We start from the raw sequence: 17235 nt of genomic DNA, 5'->3' as shown, positions 1-17235 counted from the left end.
CTGTAGCTCTGTTAAGCAAATTATGTAGGAATTGCCCTTGATTGAATATGTAATGATGTCTCATTTAAAGATGAGACAGATTCATTCCTATGATCACTAAAGAGTGTTTTTAATGCATAATGAGACTATAGATTACTGTACATTTGTTATTCTGCAAGGCAATGGATTGGCTGGAACACACAGATATACCCCACTACCCATATGTACTCATATTAACTCAACATTCACATAGCCCATTATCAATGTCCATGCACGTTTCATATTGGTCGTGACTTATGGCAGCACTCAAGTAGTTGCTTACAGTACATCATACTGAAGCAAAACCTTCCCATGATCCTTCAGAGGGCTTCCGATGGCCTTCCCCTCTCCCCCACAATCCCCCCATTGCCTGATCCAATCGCAAACCCCTCAGCAAACGACCTGATCAGTTGATCGATGACTTTGTACGATCAGCAGCGGTTCCTACAGGACTCATAAAGACGTCATTCATGAAAAAACAAATAGATGCAGATGGACAGACGAGAGGGGTTGGTGGGGGAAACACACTGTGGTGTGGAGACATGGATTGGATGGTGGATCAGGACATATGGTGAAGGCCGGGGGGGAAAGGGGAAGGAAGCTGGGTTATACTTATTAACCTTTTTGAAATGGCCCATGGAACTGAGGCTTTATTGATGACCCGGTGTTATGAAGTCACAATGATTTCTCTAGGAAGTTCAAATGAAAGGTTAAACTATTCACATGAATTGCTCTATGAGGTCGTTTATCGACAGATTCCCTAAGCTTCAAGAGCTGCAGAAAGAGGGGCAGAGAGTGAGAAGGAAAATGAGAGGGAGAGCGGGAAAGAGAGGGAGGAGAGGGAAAGAGATGGGAGAGGGAGGGAGAGAATGACAGCGAGAGAGAGAGAGAGAATTATCGGCCTAATAATAAAGACATAATTTAAAATGAATTACAATTTAATGTGACATGATTACAAGCAAAAATAGTCTGTTCGCCCACTCCAAAAGAATTCCAGCATCCAAATTGCATGTATACATTTGATGAATGGAAATAGACATCTGTCACAAAACACCAAAAAGTTTGCTTAATGACATTCAGTGATTGCTAACATTGATTGATGCGTCTTGCTGACAAATGTACCTTTTTGGTAGCCTGATAATTCGGGACACTGGATGGTCACCTTAACACACACGGTCAACTTACTAGACTACAATGTGTATTACCATGAACTTTAAATAAGCCAGTGATGTAGTGATGTAGTGGTCAAAAAAAATAGGTGGGTAAACTTTGCCAGTCAAGTAAAAAAAATAATAATAATGCTTTCCATACTTTCAAAAAAAATTCAGAAAAAGGTGGGTAAAAAGCATTTAGCGACATTTACCCTCCACTAGGCCTACATCACTGCCGGTAGCTTACCCTCTCAGCCAGGACAATTTTATACACGAACACATGCAGAAGAGGTAACCTACATTCAATATAATACATGAGTTGAATCAAAACATGTTTAACACCCTAGATCATGAGTTGTCCTTCAGTTATGCGTTAATACTTAGAGTCTTCACATATCATGTGACATTTAAACAGTACCTTTATTTCTTTACATTAATGACATTAATGACAGTGTTATTTGTCATAAATAAAACATTTAACAATTGAATTAGATCATTGAATTTAGGGGAGCTAATGTCTCATTCAGTGGAGCTGAGCACCCCCTGGCTCCCCCTTAATTCACACCTTGGTGGTAGGATGAAGGGAGCTATTTGATGTTGGTTGAGAGTTATGAACAAGCATTTTTTTTATAGTGCTGTGCTTTTTAAAGGGCTATGAATAACTCAGAAGGTAGGCGCTGATGACAGCCGTCACAACTCTCAGAGGATTCCATATTCCATGAATAACATCACCACGCTGGGGAATTTACACTGGCAAACACAATGCATTTGCACATAAATGTGTAGCTCTAAGCAATGGGTCCACACAGCAACTTGCCACTCCTCATCCTCCTTCTCCTCCTCCTCCTCCTCTTTTCTGCCACCCAGAAACATTTAACACCGCCCACTACTCATGTGTACCAGTCAAAAGTTTGGACACACCTACTCATTCAAGGGTTTTTCTTAATTTTTACAATTTTCTACATTGTGGAATAATAGTGAAGACATCAAAACGCTGAAATAACAAATATGGAATCGTGTAGTAACCAAAAACGTGTTAAACAAAGTAACCACCCTTTGCCTTGATGACCGCTTTGCACACTTGGCATTCCCTAGGAGACGTGCGTCACTTGAGTGGGTTGAGTCACTGATGTGATCTTCCTGTCTGGGTTGGCGCCCCCCCCCCCCTTGGGTTGTGCCGTGGCGGAGATCTTTGTGGGCTATACTCGGCCTCGTCTCAGGATGGTAAGTTGGTGGTTGAAGATATCCCTCTAGTGGTGTGGGGGCTGTACTTTGGCAAAGTGGGTGGGGTTATATCCTTCCTGTTTGGCCCTATCCGGGGTTGTCATCAGATGGGGCCACAGTGTCTCCTGACCCCTCCTGTCTCAGCCTCCAGTATTTATGCTGCAGTAGTTTATGTGTCGGGGGGCTAGGGTCAGTTTGTTATATCTGGAGTACTTCTCCTGACCTATCCGGTGTCCTGTGTGAATTTAAGTATGCTCTCTCTAATTCTCTCTTTCTTTCTCTCTCTCTCTCGGAGGACCTGAGTCCTAGGACCAAGCCTCAGGACTACCTGACATGATGACTCCTTGCTGTCCCCAGTCCACCTGGCCGTGCTGCTGCTCCAGTTTCAACTGTTCTGCCTGTGATTATTATTATTTGACCATGCTGGTCATTTATGAACATTTGAACATCTTGGCCATGTTCTGTTATAATCTCCAACCGGCACAGCCAGAAGAGGACTGGCCACCCCACATAGCCCTGGTTCCTCTCTAGGTTTCTTCCTAGGTTTTGGCCTTTCTAGGGAGTTTTTCCTAGCCACTGTGCTTCTACACCTGCATTGCTTGCTGTTTGGGGTTTTAGGCTGGGTTTCTGTACAGCACTTTGAGATATCAGCTGATGTACGAAGGGCTATATAAATACATTTGATTTGATTTGATATGCTGAGCACTTCTTGGCTGCTTTTCCTTCACTCTGTGGTCCAACTCATCCCAAACCTTCTCGAGGTCTGGTTATTGTGGAGGCCAGGTCATCTGACGCAACACTCCATCCCTTTCCTTCTTGGTCAAATAGCCCCTTACACAGCCTGGAGGTGTGTTGGGTCATTGTCCTGTTGAAAAAAAATGTATAGTCCCGCAAACCAGATGAGATGGCGTATCGCTTCAGAATGCTGTGGTAGCCATGCTGGTTAAGTGTGCCTTGAATTCTAAATAAATCACTGACAGTGTCACCAGAAAAGCATCCCCACATTATCACACCTCCTCCTCCTCCATGCTTAAAGGTGGGAACCACACATGCAGAGATCATCTGTTCACCTACTCTGCGTCTCACAAATACACGGTTGGAACCAAAAATCTCCAATTTGGACTCATCAGACCAAATGACAGATTTCCACCGGTCTATTGCTGGTTTTTCTTGGTCCAAACAAGTCTCTAATTCTTATTGGTGTTCTTTTGTAGTGGTTTCTTTGCAGCAATTCAACCATGAAGGACTGACTCACGCAGTCTCCTCTGAACAGTTAATGTTGAGATGTGTTTGTTACTTGAACTCTGTGAAGCATTTGTTTGGGGCTGGTAACTCCAATGAACTTATGCTCTGCGGCAGAGGTACAGTAACTCTGGATCTTGCTTTCCTGTGGCAGTTCTGATGAGAGCCAGTTTCATCATAGCGCTTGCTGGTTTTTGCGACACAAAGTTCTTCAAATTTTCCATATTGTCTGACCTTCATGTCTTAAAATAATGATGGAATGTAATTTCTCTTTGCTTATTTGAGCTGTTCTTTCCATAATATGGAGTTGGTCTTTTACTAAATAGGGCTATCTTCTGTACACCACCCCTACCTTGTCACAACACAACTGATTGGTTCAAACGCATTAAGAAAGAAAGAAATTCCACAAATGAACTTTTAACAAGGCACACCTGTTAATTGAAATGCATTCCAGGTGACTACCTCATGAAGCTGGTTGAGAGAATGCCAAGAGTGTGCAAAGCTGTCATCAAGGCAACGGGTGGCTATTTTGAAGAATCTCAAATCTAAAATATTTTTTGATTTGTTTAAACCTTTTTTGGTTTCTAAATTCAGCAAAAGAAGAAATGTCCTCTCACTGTCAACTGTGGTTATTTAACATAGCAAGATTCAACAACTGTGACATAAACTGAACAAGTTCCAGACATGTGACTAACAGAAATGGAATAAGGTGTCCCTGAACAAAGGGGACAGGTCAAAATCAAAAGTAACAATCAGTATCTGGTGTGGCCACCAGGTGCATTAAGTACTACAGTGCATCGCCGGGCTCTTCGCTGGCCATGTCTTGCAGGAAATCACGCACAGAACGAGCAGTATGGCCGGTGGCATTGTCATGCTGGAGGGTCATTTCAGGATGAGCCTGCAGGAAGGGTACCACATGAGGGAGGAGGATGTCTACCCTGTAACGCACAGCGTTGGGATTGCCTGCAATGACAACAAACTCAGTCCGATGATGCTGTGACACACCGCCCCAGACCATGACAGACCCTCCAGCTCCAAATCGATCCCACTTCAGAGTACAGGCCTCAGTGTAACGCTCATTCCTTCGACAATAAACGTGAATCCGACCATCAACCCTGGTGTGACAAAACCGCGACTCGTCAGTGAAGAGCACTTATTGCCTGTCCTGTCTGGTCCAGCGACGGTGGCTTTGTGCCCATAGGCGACGCTGTTGCACTTGATGTCTGGTGTGGACCTGCCTTACAACAGACCTACAAGCCCTCAGTCCAGCCTCTCTCAGCCTATTGTGGACAGTCTGAGCACTGATGGAGGGATTGTGCATTCCTGGTGTAACTCGTGCAGTTGTTGCCATCCTGTAACTGTCCCGCAGGAGTGATGTTTGGATGTACCGATCCTATGCAGGTGTTGTTACACGTGGTCTGCTACTGCGAGGGCGATCAGCCGTCCATCCTGTCTCCCTGTAGCGCTGTCTTAGGTGTCTCACAGTACAGACATTGCAATGTATTGCCTTGGCCACAAGTGCAGTCCTCATGCCTCCTTGCAGCATGCCTAAAGCACGTTCACACAGATGAGCAGGGACCCTGGGAATCTTTCTTTTGGTGTTTTTCAGAGTCAGTAGAAAGGCCTCTTTTAGTGTTCTAAGTTTTCATAACTGTGACCTTAATTGCTAACGTCTGTAAGCTGTTAGTGTCTTAACGATCGTTCCACAGGTGCATGTTCATTAATTGATTATGGTTCATTGAAAAAACAGTGTTAAAACCCATTACAATGAAGACCTGTGAAGTTATTTGGATTTTTACTAATTAATCTTTGAAAGACTAGATCCTGAAAAGGGGACAATTCTTTTTTGGCTGAGTTTACATGATTCCATATGTGTTATTTCATAGTTTTGATGTCTTCACTATTATTCTACAATGTAGTATATAGTAAAAAATTAAGTAAATCCCTTGAATGAGTAGGTGTGTCCAATCTTTTGACTGGTACTGTATGTACAGAGCATGTTGAAATTACACTGAACACGGGGCTACAGCCACAAAGGGAGTGAGGGAAGAAAGATGGAGAGGTAGATAGAGGGGGAGGTGGAGAGGGAGAGCACGTGAGAGAGGGAGAGAGAGAGGGAGGGGTAAAGAGAAACAGATATGGAGAGAGAGAAAGATAAAGGGAGAGAGAAAGCAATTTATGTACTAGTCATTGAATGTGACCTCCAGTGGTGCCTAGTCACAAAGATAATGGTGATTGAGGTGGGTTGAGGCAGGTGGGGGCTGGGGGGGGGGGGTTGATAAAGGGAGCAGGTCGAGGTGATTTGTCAAAGGATCGTTCATCTGCTTGGCTGCACATAGCTGCACCACGAGAGTTCAACTAAGGGCTATGCAAACACCATGGGCCCTTCATTCTCCCCATCACATGAAGATATAGCGTGGAACAGTGGTGGTAGGGAGCACTGGTCATAATGGCATGCCTTTAATACATGTAGATGTTTATCTTCAAGACCACTCTTATCAGACCCGGGGTAGATTTCAATTTCCCTTTTGGCCTGTGTTGATATCACTGTAGGGCTTTTACAACTGGACGTGGTTCTGGATAAGAGCGTCCGCTAAAAGACTAAAATGGACAATGGAAAAATAACTCCATATGCAAAGACCCACCACCCCTACCCCCCTCCGCCCCCCTCCATCTTTCTTTCCCCCACTCTGTTTCTCTCTTTCAGTGTTCAGCAGTAGAACCTGTTCTTTATTCAAGTCCTTGTCTGTTTACCAGGGAATATTACTCTGTTACAGCTTTGTAGTACATTTCCATGAAGAACAACAAAAGAACAGAACAGCCAATTATTGCACAATATCCAAGGATATCCTGTTGTTTTCCTCTCAAGGACAAGAACCTGTCTTCTCTTCCTCCTCATCACCCCCTTCTCTCTCACCCAGTCTCTCTCACCCAGTCTCTCTCTCTCTCTCTCACAGCAGGGGGATGTGTATGTATCTTAGAGCTGGGACGATAAACTGAAAACTGATCACTCATCGCAGGCATTTTGATATTGTTCATTACAATAAGTAGCCTTTACTAGAGAAATGTTTGAAATGAAATAGGTTTGCTAATATGGGTGATTGTTAAAAAGACAATGAATGGCTACAGTACAACCATAAAAATAAAAAATAAATTGTGGTGCGCATTAATGTTATAAACGTATTGTTATATTTATCGTTATCGCATACATTTTGGCAATTTATCTTAATATGGATGTTTGTCCATATCGCCCAGCTCTACCTCATCCTCAGTTTCATTGTTAACAAGGCCAGTTCAGTACTTCACATCTCACACTGTCCCTCACTGTACCAACCAGAGCAGTGCACTATGCAGGAAATAACACTTCAAAGACTTCTATCAGGCTGCATTCCACTTATACCTGACAACATCCTTCTACAGGATTTACATTATAATAGAACTCAAGAACAAAAGCTGCCGTTATCTGGAAAGGAACTGAGTTGACATCTGACAAATATTAAATAGTTATGAAGTAATGTAGTGACTCGACCATGTATACAGGGACTCTTTTCCTAAAATCTCAACACCACATTTAGCAAGAGGAACAAAATGACCGCCACATTTTTTAAGCACTATTTCTGTGTAAAATACGTGGTAGTTTTCCTGTCAGAATTCCCTCAAACTTGCGTAAGTACATTTATCTCTCACCCCCAATGGGCTTGAACAATAAAAAGCTATTAGAGCAGATTTATATTAGTCATAAGGGGGTGGTAGGTGGTGGTAGGGGGGGTAATGTCAGCGCTCACGCTTCATGGGCCTGGGGTGTAGGCGGGATGGGTGGCGCGGACTCTGGAGCAACGCCCGTCAAATCAAATCAACCCTAAAAGGAGGCATTATGCAGGGCTAATGGAGATTAAAAGCCCTGGCCGTCAGAGCTCTCTCTCCATCTCCACAGTTCCATTCTGCTCTACCTCTGTTCACTTACCTGCCCCATTCTTATTCTCCTAAGTCTGACCAACACACAAAAGACTAAAAGCTTCTAACCGCTGTTCCACTTCAAAGCATCTGCTGTACCCCAAGAAAGGCAATTTCAGCCCTATTATAAGGCAGGGACGTACGGCACGCAGGCCCTCATAGAACAAGAACACACTCATGCATGCACATGTCTGCACAAACACACATTCACTAAAACACACACATTCACTAAAAGACACGCTATGGAAACAGGAGGGTTCCGTTGAGCCCATGGCAACAACTAACCACCTTGAGACATAATCACAGATAATGATAAGTAGCCTTTCTCCCTGCATCGGTTCTCCACATAGAGAGGGCACTGGGAGACGAGGCTTCAACAGTCATCTCCATCATCTCCATCTGGTCCTCCTCTCTGATCTGAGTGGATGGACTCAACAATAGACCATCAGTTAAAATGAACCCTTGAGATGGTGAGGTTGATGATGATTCAAGTAGCTAGCCCACCACGACGCAAGACAAGGCACTAATAAAGGAGTTGGTTCAGTCCTTGAATAGATTGATTTAATTACTGACCTCCTCTCGTTGGCTAATTTCCCAGAAAGCAGTGCAGGGATAAAACAGTAGTAGGGCAGATATGATTTGTGTTCTGTGTAAACCATGGGGGGTTGACGGTTAGATGTCAATCAGTGGTAGATGGGGGAGCATGTACTCATTCTCTCCACAGGATCTTATTGAGGACTAATCAGGATAATAATCACTGTAATGAGCTCTCTTTAGAGGCAACAAGGGATCCCGTTGATGTTCTGGATCTCATTACGTTCAACAGACCTGGGAAGAATGTCATTTCAAATACTCTAGGTCAGGTATTCCCAAAACGGGGTACATGCAATGCCGTCGGGGGTACGCCAAATAAAATTGTGATTCACGTTTAATAAAACATTTTAAAAACGTGTTTATATATATATAGATTTTTTTTCTTCACATTTCAAACAGTCCATTTCTATTTTCCATAAATGTGGGTTATTTTTCTTTCTTGTCTGAGTAGCCTCGTTTCACTGCCAAAAATTAAATTAAACAATCTAGTGTTTAATAGCAAATTAACAACACAATGCTAGTGTTTATCTAGCAAAAAACAACACAATGACAAATACAGGTAGCCTAGTCAAATAATTAACATCCAATCACATTAACCGTTACTCTCTCGCGGGAATTCCACTAACGGTCCGGTCCGTATGTAGCCAAACATATCTGCTGCTCAAGTTGGTATCTGTACTGATGGAGCAAAAGCCATGACAGTGAGACATAGTGGAGTGGTAACGCGCTTGCAAGCTGTGCTTTCTCCCAATGCCACTTGGGTACACTGCAGCATCCACCGAGAGGCTCTTGCTGCCAAGGGAATGACGGACAGCTTGAAAGACGTTTTGGACACAGAGTGAAAATGGTTAAGTTTGTTAAAGCATGGCCCCTGAACTCTCGTGTATTTTCTGCGCTATGCAATGATATGGGCAGCGACCATTTAAAGCTTTTACAACATACAGAAGTGCCTTGGTTATCAAGGGGCAAAGTATTGACACCTTTTTTTGAATTGAGAGACGAGCTTAAAGTTTTCTTTACTGACCAAAATTATCTATTGTCTGACCGCTTGCATGATGGCGAGTTTCTCACACGACTGGCCTATCTGGGTGATGTTTTTTCACTCCTTTATGATCTGAATCTAGGATTACAGGGACTCTCCACAACTATATTCAATGTGTGGGACAAACTTGAGGCTATGATTAAGAAGTTGGAGCTCTTCTTTGTCTGCACTAACAAGGACAACACACAGGTCTTTCCATCATTGTATGATTTTTTGTGTGCAAATGAACTCAAGCTTACGGACAATGTCAAATGTGATATAGTAAAGCACCTGAGTGAGTTGGGTGCACAATTACGCAGGTACTTTCCCTAAATGGATGACACAAACAACTGGATTCGTTATCCCTTTCATGCCCTGCCTCCAGTCCACTTACCAATATTTGAACAAGAGAGCATCTTTGAACTTGCAACAAGCGGTTCTGTGAAAATGTAATTTAATCAGAAGCGACTGCCAGATTTCTGGATTGGGCTGTGCTCAGAGTATCCTGCCTAGGCAAATCATGCTGTTAAGACACTGATGCCCTTTGCAACCACTTACCAATGTGAGAGTGGATTCTCGGCCCTCACTATCATGAAAACTAAATACAGGCACAGATTGTGTGTGGAAAATGATTTAAGACTGAGACTCTCTCCCATGCAATCCAACATTGCAGAGTTATGTGCATCCTTTCAAGCACACCCTTCTCATTAACCTGTGGTGAGTTATTCACAATATTTGATGAACAAATAAGGTTTTATATGTCAGATGGTTAAATAAATAGCAAAAATATTGATTATTATATTATTATTATTTGTGCCCTGGTCCTATAAGTGCTCTTTGTCACTTCCCACGAGCCGGGTTGTGACTAAAACACACTCATTCTTATGTTTTAATAAATGTATCATATAGTGTGTGTGTGGCAGGCTTACAATGATGGCAAAAACAACATTTGAGAGTGCGCTGTCCCTGGTGCTAGAGGGGGTACGCAGCTGGAGGTTGAATGTTTGAAGGGGTACGGGACTATAAAAAGTTTGGGAATCACTGTTCTAGGTAGTCGAATAGAGTCTATATACATTTTTACTAAAAGGCTATTTTCTTTGATATTCAAATACACGTCTCATAAAACAAAATAATAATTGAAAGTATTTTGAATACCTCAGAACCATTTTTTTGGAAAATATATCTTTTTTTGATAGCTGCCAAGAACCAAAAACTACAACAGCTATTGAATTAGTGTAAATATAATGGTTTGGAGGGCTCTTAGATATGAATCTAACATAGCCATATATGAATGAATGAAATACCTATATGAATGATTTCAGCAAAAAAGTATGGACATTTATTTTAAACAAAAATAAATAGGTAAACATTTAGGCCACTCACTAATTGGCTAAAGTTGAATTTTAAGAGGTGGGGAAGTCCTTTCATGGTATTCCTTCTGCTCTGTCCACTCCAGATTCACCACCTCTGGGTTAGGCCTGAGGCACAAAGAAATATTGAGCAGTACAATGCCACATAATTGTCTTTGAATATATATATTTACAATAAACCAGTCTACTCCTTAAAGTCCAAAATCCATTCTTTAAAATCACCCAGTCCAGTGGAAAATAGTTCAAAACGATGCACTTCCCTTACTTCACTGTTCGTCTGAGTTCCTTCCTCATCAATGCCCCACGCGGTTCTTCCCCCATGCTGCTTCTGCAAGGCTTTAAATACAGGCTTCAATATGCAGTGAACCAATGGGAATACATCTGAATGATTGTACCTGCATTCTCACAAGGGGAGGTGTACGTACCAATCGGGCTGTGAGTTGTTCTGGTTCCTCCCATTGTTACACTCCAGTGATTATCGGCAATGCTCCTATGAATCCACCCAGTGACGCTCCAAAACAAAACTTATATGTGAAAAAAAAGTAAGAGCAACATTTTCATTTGATTTCATTTTATCATGACATACTAACCGTGTGATTATTACAATAGCACATTGTTATTACATAGGATTTTGGAAATTGCTTTATAATTGCATAATAATGGAGTTACGACAGAAGTGGAATAAGGAACAGTCACTATTCCTCTTGTGTTCAGTAGTTACAAAAACTCTCAGCTCATTGCTATGCAATTGAAATGAAATGTAACAACATGCTAATAAAATGTTGCTCCAAAAGTAATTACAGATTATTACACAGGCACAAGAACAGTTTAATGTTAAGTGTTACTGAGATTGCTAACAGTAACCAAATATGGCTATCAAGTGTTGAAAGGAAACTAAAATCCCAAAACTGCCTTATTGAATCAACTGCAGCCAAGGTAGGTTGAAAATCATATTAGTTTGTATTCTGAGTAAACTATCCCTTTAAATATGGTGAAACAACAACATGTCATTTGAAACAACCTCTCATGTCATCATCATTACCCATCCTGCATGTCTAGAGGGTGAAAGGGAGAGAGGGTGAGGGAGAGAGGGAGAGGGGAGATGAATGCGCTGTAATTATCCGTCCATGGCACATATCAATCACACACAGCCAACACACACACATACACACACACACACACACACACACACACACACATTAATCACGTGTCCTGGAGACCTTGCCACAGAGCGAGTGCCGGAAAGGAAAAGCAGATGAGGAAAACCCGTTTGACCTGTCCAAGACTAAATTAATTATCCAATTACTCGTTTCCTCTCCGACTGACTGTGCTGCTCAGATAACTCTGCAGCTATTTACAACTGACTGCCTCCCCAAGATAACAAAAGGGCCATTTGCAGCATAATCACTTCACGTGGTGACGATCGAAGCAAACTCTCTGAGACTGCCAAAAACTCGGAAGAGTCGGACCTCCAAAATCTAATTAGCATTTCTTTTAGCTTTCCACACTCAGTCCATCCAGAATGACTGACGACGAGGAAGTCTCCAACAATTGAATGACATGCATTTTAGTGGCCCACCTCTTGACGGCAGAGAGAAACATTTACGTTTTAATGTAGAATTCCTGCAATTCTACAAATGTTGCTATGGTGCATAGAGAAAATGGCACAGTTTTTATTAAAGCAAGTTTCCTACAATTCTACACATTTTGCCATGGGGTGGAGAGAAATGTTTGCAGTTTTAAAGCTCATTTCCTGCAATTCAACACATTTTGCCATGACTTATGCCATGTTAATATAATATGTGAATGAGAGTGACTAACAAAATCAATGGGGGCCCCTGGAGGTCAGGGCCCCTGGGCACGTACACTGCATACCCAGGTGAGTATTCGGTCATGATTACTACAAGTTTAGATAGCTGGCTAGACTATCTTACCATCTACAAATCATTAGCTCACATAGCTCATTGAGTGACTGTCAGTGACTGACAACAATAGAAAACCTGCTGATGCACAACCAAATTTTGAAATGGCTCCTTCTATATTCTGCTATTCTTACTCTCAATATTACATTGAGACCCCGACTGAGTTCCTGGTCGGGGCCCCCTAGCGACTGCTTATGTCTCTTATGCATGGGCACACACACACACACACACACACACACACACACACACACACACAGGCCAGCAGGAAAATCTGACAGAGCCCTGTAATAATCTCAATGTATCAAAGAGCTCTTCACGGCTCCTCACGGGACAATATGACTTCCCCTGTTCGCCAGGAGTAAGCATATTTCTCCTAGGAAAACAAGAGCGGGGACGAAAGAAGAAGGGAGGGATATATATTTGTTATTGCTTGGAAACAAGACAGGGCTTTAGACTGTTATCTGTCAAAGAGCAAAATAGGACGTTCCATCCCTTTCTTCTACCTTCTCCTTAGATATGCTAATGATAAACCCCTGTCCTTACCTCACCCCCTTCTCCCTTCCTCTTTCCCTCTCTCCATCCCTCTCTCTCTTTCCCTCTCTCCATCCCTATCTCCATCCCTCTCTCTCCATCCCTCTCTCTCTTTCTCTCTCGCTCCCTTTAACTTCTTCTCTTCTCTCTGACATAAGAGTTTTTCAAAAGACAATGTGTGGGCTTCAATGATTTAAAATATATATATATTTTGAATCGTACACCTGAAAAAGTGCAGAAAAGGCAAAGACATGCCACAGTTAGGCAAGATTATAACACACTAAAGAGAGTTCGAAACATAAAATATGTATTACCCACAACTGAAAGAAAAAGAACCAAACAACAAATCAAGCTGAACTAATGACAATTACAGTACAGACAGCAAAGAAAAAACCCAACCGAACTCTGGAAAAGATTATGGAGGACCTCAGAGGTCTATGTGATTGTTTGACATGGAATTGGAAGGATGGGATGGACAGATCAATATTGTATGTCAGTGTTCCAGAACCAGAACCTTTCTGAGAGGAGCCCAGAGCACTGCCGCTATGAAGGGGAGGTAGTGCGTGGCAGCGTGAAACAAACTGAGCACGCTCACAACTGCCAACATCAGAGCCAAAGTCAAACAGAGGTGGAGGGAGTTCAAACGCAGAAACACATTGATGTGTATTCATGAATGTGTAAATAAGGAGAGGAAGGCCAAAATGTAGGAGAATGTGAATAACAAACACACATACACACACACACGCTTACACAATAATACAGGCACACACACATATTATGGAGTAGTTCATCTGCTGTTTGATGGGGTGCCCCTTTCATGGTGCTCTCAGGCAGAAAAAGCACTGACGCCAACCCTGACCATATCCCTGACCTCTCTTTTGAGGCCACAGGCATGATGGAGGGAGAGGGAGAGAGGGAAAGAGAAATGAATAGAAAAATAGCCCCCGGCGTCACCTCCCTTGTCTCTCTCTGCCCTCCGGTGTTCCCATAATCCCCCCAACCTTGAGGTCACTACCTACCTGCTTCAGCACTGCATAACTATTTTCTGACTCTTTTGGTTAGCCAGAAATCTGCTGCTATGTGAATGACTGACACATATCACAGTTTATGTCACCTTTCAAAAATATTCTTAGTTACACCCCAGCTAGCACATAACGTTCTGAGAACAATATGTTTCTTAGAGCTTGGTGTGAGCATGGTTGTCCTATGGTTATTTTACATAGAACCTTCCCACAAGAACACTTTAGTAACGTTCAGGGAACGTTATAAGAATGTAATTTAAAAACGTATACATTACGTAGCATCAACAAAACTCTCTCTATCCTCTAAGTGTGTTCATATGTGTTTGCCGCGCCCACTATTTTGCCACCTGATCTTAATGAGTGCTTGTTTCCTTTGAAAGGCGGTCTGTTTGAATAGACTAAAATGAACAGCTTTGAATGCGTAAAACAACCTGGCATGCTAGCTCCATCTTGGTGGAACAGTGGACTAATTCCATTCATAGAGACCAGAATATTATAGGTTTGAATCTCACTGATGATGTGTCACAATAAAATTAAACAATAATGCCTAAGGAAATGAATTCCTATGTGTCTTATCTGTGTTGGAGTTCAAAAAAGTGAACAGTATTATTGAGACATTTAAAGAAAGTTTTAAGAAAGGTATTTAAAAACCTCCAAATAACCTACCATTTCAGATCTCAGAGCATTAATAAAACCACCCACGAAAACTTTCAAGGAACCAGAATAGAATGTACTCAGAACCTCCCTGCAACCTAAAAATATATGCTCCCAGAATGGGCTAAATGTTCAAGTCTGTTCTCAGAACATTTGAAAAACTTTTGGTTTAACTGGTCAGGAAACATTTGGCTTCCTTCCCACAACCAATGTGAAACCATAAACATATGTTCCACCAACTTCCAAGGAACCAAATATGCTAGCTGGGACATATTTTTGCCTCAGGCCTCTTACTAAAATGACTCTTGTACTGATCAAGCAATGTTCCCAAAGCAACATGACCAGGGCAGTGGGGAAAAGAGCAGGACAGCAGTGTGGGAGTCAGCAATAAAAGAGAGGCCAAATGAGAGAGTTTTCCATGAAAAACGCCAATCCATCTTTAAATAGAAACATGAATAGTTAATGAAAATAGGTCAGGTCATTTGGGCATCTGGGCAGGGTGATGTTATTGATGTTTGTGTGTGTTTGCATGTGGTCGTTTGTATGTGTATATTTTGTACTGTTTGAAAAAAATTATCTTACAAAAATAAGCCAGCTCTGTGCTAAAGTATGAAGCACTTTATAGGAGAGTCTTTTTTTAATTTATTTTACCTTTATTTAACCAGGTTGGCCAGTTGAGAACAAGTTCTCATTTACAACTGTGACCTGGCCAAGATAAAGCAAAGCAGAGCGACAAAAACAACAACAAAGTTACACATAAACAAACGTAGTCAATAACACAGTAGAACAATCTATGTACAGTGTGTGCAAAAGTAGAAGAGTATGGAGGTAAGGCAATAAATAGGCCATAGAGGCGAAATAATTACAATTTAGCATTAACACTGGAGTGATAGATGTGCAGATGATGATGTGAAAGTAGAGATACAGGGGTGCAAAAGAAGGAGAGGGTAAGTAATAATATGGGGATGAGGTAGTTGGGTGTGCTATTTACAGATTGGCTGTGTACAGTGATCAGTAAGCTGCTCTGACAGCTGATGCTTAAAGTTAGAGAGGGAGATACAAGACTCCAGCTTCAGTGATTTTTACAATTCATTCCAGTCGTTGGCAACAGAGAACTAGAAGGAAAGGCGGCAAAGGAAGTGTTGGCTTTGGGGATGACTATTAAAATATACCTGCTGGAGCGCGTGCTACGGGTGAGTGTTGCTATGCTGACCAGTGAGCTGAGAAAAGGCAGGGCTTTACCAAGCAAAGACTTATAGATGACCTGGAGCCAGTGGGTTTGGCGATGAATATGCAGTGAGGACCAGGCTATTTTGTAAATGACATCGCCAAAGTCAAGGATCGGTAGGATAGTCAGTTTTACGAGGGTAAGTTTGGCAGCATGAGTGAAGGAGGCTTTGTTGCGAAATAGGAAGCCAATTCTAGATTTAATTTTGGATTGGAGATGCTTAATGTGAGTCTGGAAGGAGAGTTTACAGTCTAACCAGACACCTAGGTATTTGTAGTTGTCCACATGTTCTAAGTCAGAACCGTCCAGAGTAGTGATGCTAGTCGGGTGGGCGGGTGCGGGCAACAATCGATTGAAGAGCATGCATTTAGATTTACTAGCATTTAAAAGCAGTGGGAGGCCACAGAAGGAGTGTTGTGTGGCATTGAAGCTTGTTTGGAGGTTTGTTAACACCGTGTCCAAAGAAGGGCCAGATGTATACAGAATGGTGTCGTCTGCGTAGAGGTGGATCAGAGAACCACCAGCAGCAAGTGCGACATCATTGATATATACAGAGAAAAGAGTCGGTCCGAGAATTTAACCATGTGGCACCCCAATAGAGACTGCCAAAGGTCCGGACAACAGGCCCTCCGATTTGACACACACTGAACTCTATCTGAGAAGTAGTTGGTGAACCAGGCGAGGCAGTCATTTGAGAAACCAAGGCTGTTGAGTCTGCCGATAAGAATGTGGTGATTGACAGAGTCGAAAGCCTTGGCCAGGTCAATGAAGACGGCTGCACAGTACTGTCTTTTATCGATGGCGGCTATGATATCGTTTAGGACCTTGAGCATTGCTGAGGTGCACCCATGACCAGCTCGGAAACCAGATTGCATAGTGGAGGGTACAGTGGGTTTTGAAATGGTCGGTGATCGGTTTGTTAACTTGGCTTTCGAAGATTTTTAGGAAGGCAGGGCAGTATGGATAAAGGTGTATAACAGTTTGGGTCTAGAGTGTCTCCCCCTTTGAAGAGGGGGATGAACGCGGCAGTTTTCCAATCTTTGGGGATCTCAGACGATGTGAAAGAGAGGTTGAACAGGCTCGTAATAGGGGTTGCAAAAATTTCGCCGGATAATTTTAGAAAGAGAGGGTCCTGATTGTCTAGCCCAGCTGATTTGTAGGGAGACAGATTTTGCAGCTCTTTCAGAACATCAGCTGTCTGGATTTGGGTGAAGGAGAAGTGGGGGGTGGTCTTGAGCAAGTTGCTGCATATCCCAGTTTAGGTTAGCTAACAGTACGAACTCTGAAGATAGATAGGGGGGCAA

The 17235-nt window shown here is 42.4% G+C and overlaps 1 long non-coding RNA gene across 4 annotated transcripts in view; it reads right to left on the bottom strand.

Moving 5' to 3' along the window:
• LOC118936392 overlaps positions 1–17235 on the bottom strand; it is a 62182-nt gene that overhangs the window by 39602 nt on the left and 5345 nt on the right. Inside the window, exons 1-3 of one of the 4 annotated variants that reach the window (XR_005035986.1) lie at positions 11000–15414; positions 10588–10910; positions 3212–3258 (exon numbers count right to left, since the gene is read on the bottom strand). This is a non-coding gene — a long non-coding RNA (uncharacterized LOC118936392). Of the gene's footprint in view, positions 1–3211; positions 3259–10524; positions 10911–10999; positions 15415–17235 lie in introns of those variants that run through there. The other 3 variants (XR_005035987.1, XR_005035985.1, XR_005035984.1) reach the window with 3 other exon arrangements.

This window comes from Oncorhynchus mykiss, chromosome 2 (genome assembly GCF_013265735.2).
Source record: "Oncorhynchus mykiss isolate Arlee chromosome 2, USDA_OmykA_1.1, whole genome shotgun sequence".
NCBI lineage: Eukaryota > Metazoa > Chordata > Actinopteri > Salmoniformes > Salmonidae > Oncorhynchus > Oncorhynchus mykiss.
This window is presented reverse-complemented; position numbering and strand designations above follow the sequence as displayed.